At 42.7% G+C, this 7,500-nt stretch overlaps 1 protein-coding gene across 8 annotated transcripts in view; it reads left to right on the forward strand.

The window, feature by feature from the left end:
* Positions 1-7,500, forward strand: part of grin2bb (glutamate receptor, ionotropic, N-methyl D-aspartate 2B, genome duplicate b) — a 267,893-nt gene that overhangs the window by 120,611 nt on the left and 139,782 nt on the right. Inside the window, exon 1 of one of the 8 annotated variants that reach the window (XM_062027313.1) lies at positions 4,866-4,882. The exons of the other annotated variants lie outside the window; for them this stretch is intronic. The gene's annotated coding sequence lies outside the window, so the exon portion shown is untranslated. Of the gene's footprint in view, positions 1-4,865; positions 4,883-7,500 lie in introns of those variants that run through there. 8 annotated transcript variants of the gene reach the window in all.

Consider the following 7,500-nt stretch of genomic DNA (forward strand, 5'->3'; position numbering starts at 1 on the left):
ATTATTATTATTGGAACATTTCAGCTTTTCTTACATGACATACCCACTTTTTCAACTTTTTCAACTTTTTTTACCACATATTGAAAGGTCAAAGTATGCGGGGGCCATTTTGAAATGTTTTAATCTAAAAAAAAAAAAAATGATAACAGATATTGTGTCAGCTATATATTATAGATAACTAATGATATTATTATTAATTATTCTGGAAGGTTCTCCTCTCTCCACAGAGGACTGCTGTCGGGTTCTTGGTCACCTCCCCGACTAGACTAAGATGAATGCAGCAATGTACAGAGACATCGTGGATGGGGTATTGTGTGTAGAATTTTGAGGACAAAAAGGAATGTTTGGACTAAGTGTGGACAAGGTAAAGCGCTGTGAATACTTGTACTCTATTCATGTCATGAGAGTAACAATTCTGAAACTAGTGGCCGTGATTATCTTCTTCTGGAGTTGTTTCATGTGTGGAACAGCAAGATGGTTCTCAGATAAAAGATCCGAGATAAGAGATGCTTCAGGCACCAGGGGGTTTGTCTTGTCAGGAAGTTGTGGTTTTCAGGGCTTTGCGTCAGGCTGAGGACTGTAAATGTGGAGCAAGTCCACTTTGAGTATTTAATCCCAAATGGGCAGAAAGGTCGAGTTAGCTTTAATTGCAAAGGAGCGGACGTGGACGTGAGATCTTGCTCGCCACGCAGCGTTTAGTGTCCTAACTTTTGGACTTGAGGGCGGCATTGGGATAAAAAAAATTGTTGTACAGCTGAAGTTGTTCAACAGTCTCCCTTCTCATATTTTAGCCTTCATATTGCACCACACATTTTCAATGTCTGGACTACAGGCAGGCCAGTCTAGTACCCGCACTCTTTTAACACGTGGCTTGGCATTGTCTTGCGGAAATAAGCAGGGGCGTCCATGATAACGTTGCTTGGATGGCAACATATGTTGCTCCAAAAGCTGTGTACCTCTCAGCATTAATGGTGCCTTCACAGATGTGTAAGTTACCCATGTCTTGGGCACTAATACACCCCCATACCATCACACATGCTGGCTTTTACACTTTGTGCCTAGAACAGTCCGGATGGTTCTTTTCCTCTTTGGTCCGGAGGACACGACGTCCACAGTTTCCAAAAACAATTTGAAATGTGGACTCGTCAGACCACAGAACACTTTTCCACTTTGCATCAGTCCATCGTAGATGAGCTCGGGCCCAGCGAAGCCGGTGGCGTTTCTGGGTGTTGTTGATAAATGACTTTCGCTTTGCATAGTAGAGTTTTAACTTGCACTTACAGATGTAGTGACCAACTGTAGTTACTGACAGTGGTTTTTCCTGAATTGTTCCTGAGCCCATGTGGTGATATCCTTTACACACTGATGTCGCTTTTCGATGCAGTGCTGCCTGAGGGATCCAAGGTGTGTAATATCATGGCTTACGTGCAGTGATTTCTCCAGATTCTCTGAACCTTTTGATGATATTACGGAGCGTAGAATGTTGAAATCCCTAAATTCCTTGCAATAGCTGGTTGAGAAATGTTGTTCTTCAACAATTTGCTCAGGCGTTTGTTGACAAAGTGTTGACCCTTGCCCCCGTCCTTGTTTGTGAATGACTGAGCATTTCATGGAAGCTGCTTTTATACCCAATCATGGCACCCACCTGTTCCCAATTAGCCTGTTCACCGGTGGGATGTTCCAAATAATCAATCAATCAATCAATCAATGTTTATTTATATAGCCCTAAATCACAAGTGTCTCAAAGGGCTGTACAAGCCACAACGACATCCTCGGTACAGAGCCCACATACGGGCAAGGAAAACTCACCCCAGTGGGACGTCAATGTGAATGACTATGAGAAACCTTGGAGAGGACCGCATATGTGGGTAACCCCCCCACCCCTCTAAGGGAAATAAGTGTTTTGATGAGCATTCCTCAACTTTCTCAGTCTTTTTTGCCACTTGTGCCAGCTTTTTTGAAACATGTTGCAGGCATCAAATTCCAAACGAGCTAATATTTGCAAAAAATAACAAATTCGAACGTCTCAACTCAGATATTTTAAGTAGCCTTTTGCTGCAAATTCCAGACTGTAAGCCGCTACATTTTTCCCTACGCTTTGAACCCTGCAGCTTATGAAACTGTGCTGTTAAATTATGGATTTTTCTATGCAAATAGTTTAAAAAAAAACAAACAAAGCAAATACACTGAAAAGGTGTGTTATTGTTTGTGCTATGGCGCCATCTTTTGGATGAGTTTGCTAACTGCAGGTGCTGCAGTGCTGCATTGCCCTTCTGTTTAGACTTAGTTTTCAACCTGAAGTAGAAGTTCATAGCGTTTCTACTCGTATGGATCCTTAATTCATCACTCCAGCAACCCTTTGTCAGTTTTAAAATATAACTAAAACAATTCTTACTTACTAAAGTGTCCCATGTGTGACGTCTGTAGGAGTGCCGAACCGGACTATAAGCCGCAGGTTCCATGGTTCTTCTAACCTTCTCTGCATGTTGGAGCCTCTCTACACTCCTCAGTGTGTATGTTCTCCACTGTTCTTCTAACCTTCTCAGCATGTAGGAACCACCATTGCATCCACTCCACACTCCTCATTGTGTACGTTCTCCATTGTTCTTCTAACCTTCTCTGCATGTTGGAGCCTCTCTACACTCCTCAGTGTGTATGTTCTCCACTGTTCTTCTAACCTTCTCTGCATGTAGGAACCACCATTGCATCCACTCCACACTCCTCAGTGTGTACGTTCTCCATTGTTCTTCTAACCTTCTCTGCATGTAGGAACCACCATTGCATCCACTCCACACTCCTCAGTGTGTACGTTCTCCATTGTTCTTCTAACCTTCTCTGCATATAGGAACCACCATTGCACCCACTCCACACTCCTCATTGTGTACGTTCTCCATTGTTCTTCTAACCTTCTCTGCATGTTGGAGCCACTCCACACTCCTCAGTCTGTACGTTCTCCATTGTTCTTCTAACCTTCTCTGCATGTTGGAGCCACTCCACACTTCTCAGTGTGTACATTCTCCATTGTTCTTCTAACCTTCTCTGCATGTAGGAACCACCATTGCATCCACTCCACACTCCTCAGTGTGTACGTTCTCCATTGTTCTTCTAAACTTCTCTGCATGTAGGAACCCCCATTGCATCCACTCCACACTCCTCAGTGTGTACGTTCTCCATTGTTCTTCTAACCTTCTCTGCATGTAGGACCCATCATTGCATCCACTCCACACTACTCAGTGTGTACGTTCTCCATTGTTCTTCTAACCTTCTCTGCATGTAGGAACCACCATTGCATCCACTCCACACTCCTCAGTGTGTACGTTCTCCATTGTTCTTCTAACCTTCTCTGCATGTAGGAACCACCATTGCATCCACTCCACACTCCTCAGTGTGTACGTTCTCCATTGTTCTTCTAACCTTCTCTGCATGTAGGAACCACCATTGCATCCACTCCACACTCCTCAGTGTGTACGTTCTCCATTGTTCTTCTAACCTTCTCTGCATATAGGAACCACCATTGCACCCACTCCACACTCCTCATTGTGTACGTTCTCCATTGTTCTTCTAACCTTCTCTGCATGTTGGAGCCACTCCACACTCCTCAGTCTGTACGTTCTCCATTGTTCTTCTAACCTTCTCTGCATGTTGGAGCCACTCCACACTTCTCAGTGTGTACATTCTCCATTGTTCTTCTAACCTTCTCTGCATGTAGGAACCACCATTGCATCCACTCCACACTCCTCAGTGTGTACGTTCTCCATTGTTCTTCTAAACTTCTCTGCATGTAGGAACCCCCATTGCATCCACTCCACACTCCTCAGTGTGTACGTTCTCCATTGTTCTTCTAACCTTCTCTGCATGTAGGACCCATCATTGCATCCACTCCACACTCCTCAGTGTGTACGTTCTCCATTGTTCTTCTAACCTTCTCTGCATGTAGGACCCACCATTGTAGCCACTCCACACTCCTCAGTGTGCACGTTTTCCATTGTTCTTCTAACCTTCTCTGCATGTAGGAACCACCATTGCATCCACTCCACACTCCTCATTGTGTACGTTCTCCATTGTTCTTCTAACCTTCTCTGCATGTAGGACCCGCCATTGTAGCCACTCCACACTCCTCAGTGTGTACGTACTCCATTGTTCTCCTAACGTTCTCTGCATGTAGGACCCACCATTGCATCCACTCCACACTCCTCAGTGTGTACGTTCTCCATTGTTCTTCTAACCTTCTCTGCATGTTGGAGCCACCATTGCATCCACTCCACACTCCTCAGTGTGTACGTTCTCCATTGTTCTTCTAACCTTCTCTGCATGTTGGAGCCACTCCACACTCCTCAGTGTGTACGTTCTCCATTGTTCTTCTAACCTTCTCTGCATGTTGGAGCCACTCCACACTCCTCAGTGTGTACGTTCTCCATTGTTCTTCTAACCTTCTCTGCATGTTGGAGCCACTCCACACTACTCAGTGTGTACGTTCTCCATTGTTCTTCTAACCTTCTCAGCATGTAGGAGCCACCATTGCACCCACTCCACACTACTCAGTGTGTATGTTCTCCATTGTTCTTCTAACCTTCTCTGCATGTTGGAGCCACCATTGCACCCACTCCACACTCGTGTTAACGATGCTATGCAGCAAGTGGAATGTGTTTGTGACAGCCGCTGACTCTGTGTGACTGACACACGCAGCTGGCTGCTCGTTATCTAGTCTGAGACTGACACCCCCTGAGTGGCACCTTCCCTCCCTCCTCCTGTAAGCCCCGAGCTGATTCGCAGGATGGCCACCAGAACCGTGCATGTCCTTCACTGATCTTGGCAGAGTGGGACACAGTGAGGATGCATACCATGTCTCTAAGGACCATCACTAAGGACCGCACTGACCCAAGTTAGTCCGTATGATGATGGAACCACCACTTATCTTCTAGTTGTTAGTTTTTGGAAACATCTTATTTAAGACCTATTCAAATAATGTATGTGGATGTTCTCATTCTTCATTCTTCAGTTCTTTGTAGTCTCAGGGCATTCAGTCCATCTAGACTGGACTCTTTGGTTTGTCTTAGAAGATGTTTCATCTCTCATCTGAGTAGACTTCATCAGATCTAGTCTTGGATTTAGATTGGTCAGAGCTGGTCTTAGACTTAGATTGGTCAGATCTAGTCTTTGATTTAGATTGTCCAGATCTAGTCTTTGACTTAGATTGGTCACATCTAGTCTTTGACTTAGTTTGGACAGATATAGTCTGAGAATTAGATTGGTCACATGTAGTCTTAGATTTAGATTGGTCAGATCTAGTCTTAGACTTAGATTGGTCAGATCTAGTATTAGACTTAGATTGGTCATATCTAGTATTAGACTTAGATTGGTCAAATCTAGTCTTCGACTTAGATCGGTCGCATCTAGTCTTAGACTTAGATTGGTCAGATCTAGTCTTGGACTTAGATTGGTCAGATCTAGTCTTACATTTAGATTGGTCAGATCTAGTCTTAGATTTAGATTGGTCACATCTAGTCTTCGATTTAGATTGGTCACATCTAGTCTTAGACTTAGATTGGTCCAATCTAGTCTTTGACTTAAATTGGTCCAATCTAGTCTTTGACTTAAATTGGTCCAATCTAGTCTTTGACTTAAATTGGTCACACCTAGTCTTAGACTTATATTGGTCAGATCTGGTCTTAGACTTAGATTGGTCAGATCTCATCTTAGATTGGTCAGATTTAGTCTTAGACTTAGATTAGACAGTTCTATTCTTAGACTTAGATTGGTCAGATTTAGTCTTAGACTTAGATTGGTCAGATTTAGTCTTAGACTTAGATTGGTCAGTTCTAGTCTTAGACTTAGATTGGTCAGTTCTAGTCTTAGACTTAGATTGGTCAGTAACAAAAAGTGCAGTTCCCCTTTAACAATACCAATGTTCAGTACTTCTGTGTATTCATGTGTTAATAAATGTTGACTTGTTTAATAATAAGTATTTCTTTAATTCAACATTTAATGGTGAGCTGATTATGACATCTGTGGTGTCCAGTTGTTATATCTTGTTGTCTTATTACATTTATCATAGGCAAGTATTATTTAATAGACCTAGCAAGCAGTTGCACTTCCAAGAAGTTAGATGGCAGTAGTGAATAGAGTGTGGTGTGTTGCCTAGTCAGGGAGTAGTCTTTGCCATTAGGCTTAATTCAGTCTTTTGTCGCTGCCTAAAAAGGGTTTATACTGTAAGTATTGTACTTAGTACACACTGCTGTTTGATTGTAACGTGCATTTGAAGTATTCACTTATTCCGCATTTTCTTATGTTACAGCCGCATTCATTTTTGTCCTCAAAATTCTACAGACAATACCCCATAATGACAATATTTTATTTATTTATTTATTTAATTTTTTTTACAAATGTATTAAAAATAAAACACATGTGCATAAGTACACAGACTCTTTGCTCAATACTTAGTCGATGCACCTTTGGCAGCAATTACAGCCTCAAGTCTTTTTGAACACGATGCCAAAAACTTAGCACGCCTATCTTTGGGCACTTTCTCTCTTTCCTTTTTGCAGCACCTTTTATGATCCATCAGATTGGATGGAAAATGTTGGTTTTCTGTATATTACTGCAATCTCTAAAATAGTATGTTCCTTTATTTGATGTTTTAGCTACCTTATATAGTAAATATGTGTTTATACTAAACACATTTGTTTGTACTAGATAGCTTTGAATATCTAGAGCAGGGGTGTCAAAGTTATTTTAGCTCAGGGGCCCACATGGAGGAAAATCTATTCCCAAGTGGGCCGGAATGGTAAAATTGTGGCATGATAACTTAAAAATAAAGACATCTCCAGGTTGATTACTTGGTTTTACTTTTGGCCAAAAAAATAGAGCAAGCACATTCTGAAAACGTACAAATCGCAAACAATCCTCTGGACGAAACACTTCAAGTGTGTTGAAAATTCTGAGGAAATTGGTGCAGTTTCTAAAACGTACAAATCGCTTAGACTTGGTCTCAGTGTATCTACACAGCCAGGATTACACTTTCAGTCGCAGTCTTTCTGGGATTGAACAAAAAACACAACAAAGTTAAAGTACCAATGATAGTCACACACACACACTGGGCGTGGTGAAATCTGTCCTCTGCATTTCACCCATCCCCTTGTTCACCCCCTGGGAGGTGAGAGGGGAGCAGTGAGCAGCAGCGTGCGCCGCGCCCGGGAATAATTTTTGGTGATTTAACCCCCAATTCCAACCCTTGGTGCTGAGTGCCAAGCATGGAGGCAACGGGTCCCGTTTTTATAGTCTTTGGTGTGACTCGGCCGGGGTTTGAACTCACGACCTCCCAGTCTCAGGGCGGACACTCTAACCACAAGACTACCGAGCTGGTCCACATGTAAACTCTTCTCGGTATCAAATACCTCCTTGGTCATGTCCACGTATCAATCCGGCGCGAACTCAACAAACCGTAAGTAAAAACCATTCAGAAGGGTTAAGTTCACTTTTCTGGTGTTTGACATTTTGGGG

The sequence above is a fragment of the Entelurus aequoreus genome, linkage group LG18, assembly GCF_033978785.1.
Source record: "Entelurus aequoreus isolate RoL-2023_Sb linkage group LG18, RoL_Eaeq_v1.1, whole genome shotgun sequence".
Taxonomy (NCBI): domain Eukaryota; kingdom Metazoa; phylum Chordata; class Actinopteri; order Syngnathiformes; family Syngnathidae; genus Entelurus; species Entelurus aequoreus.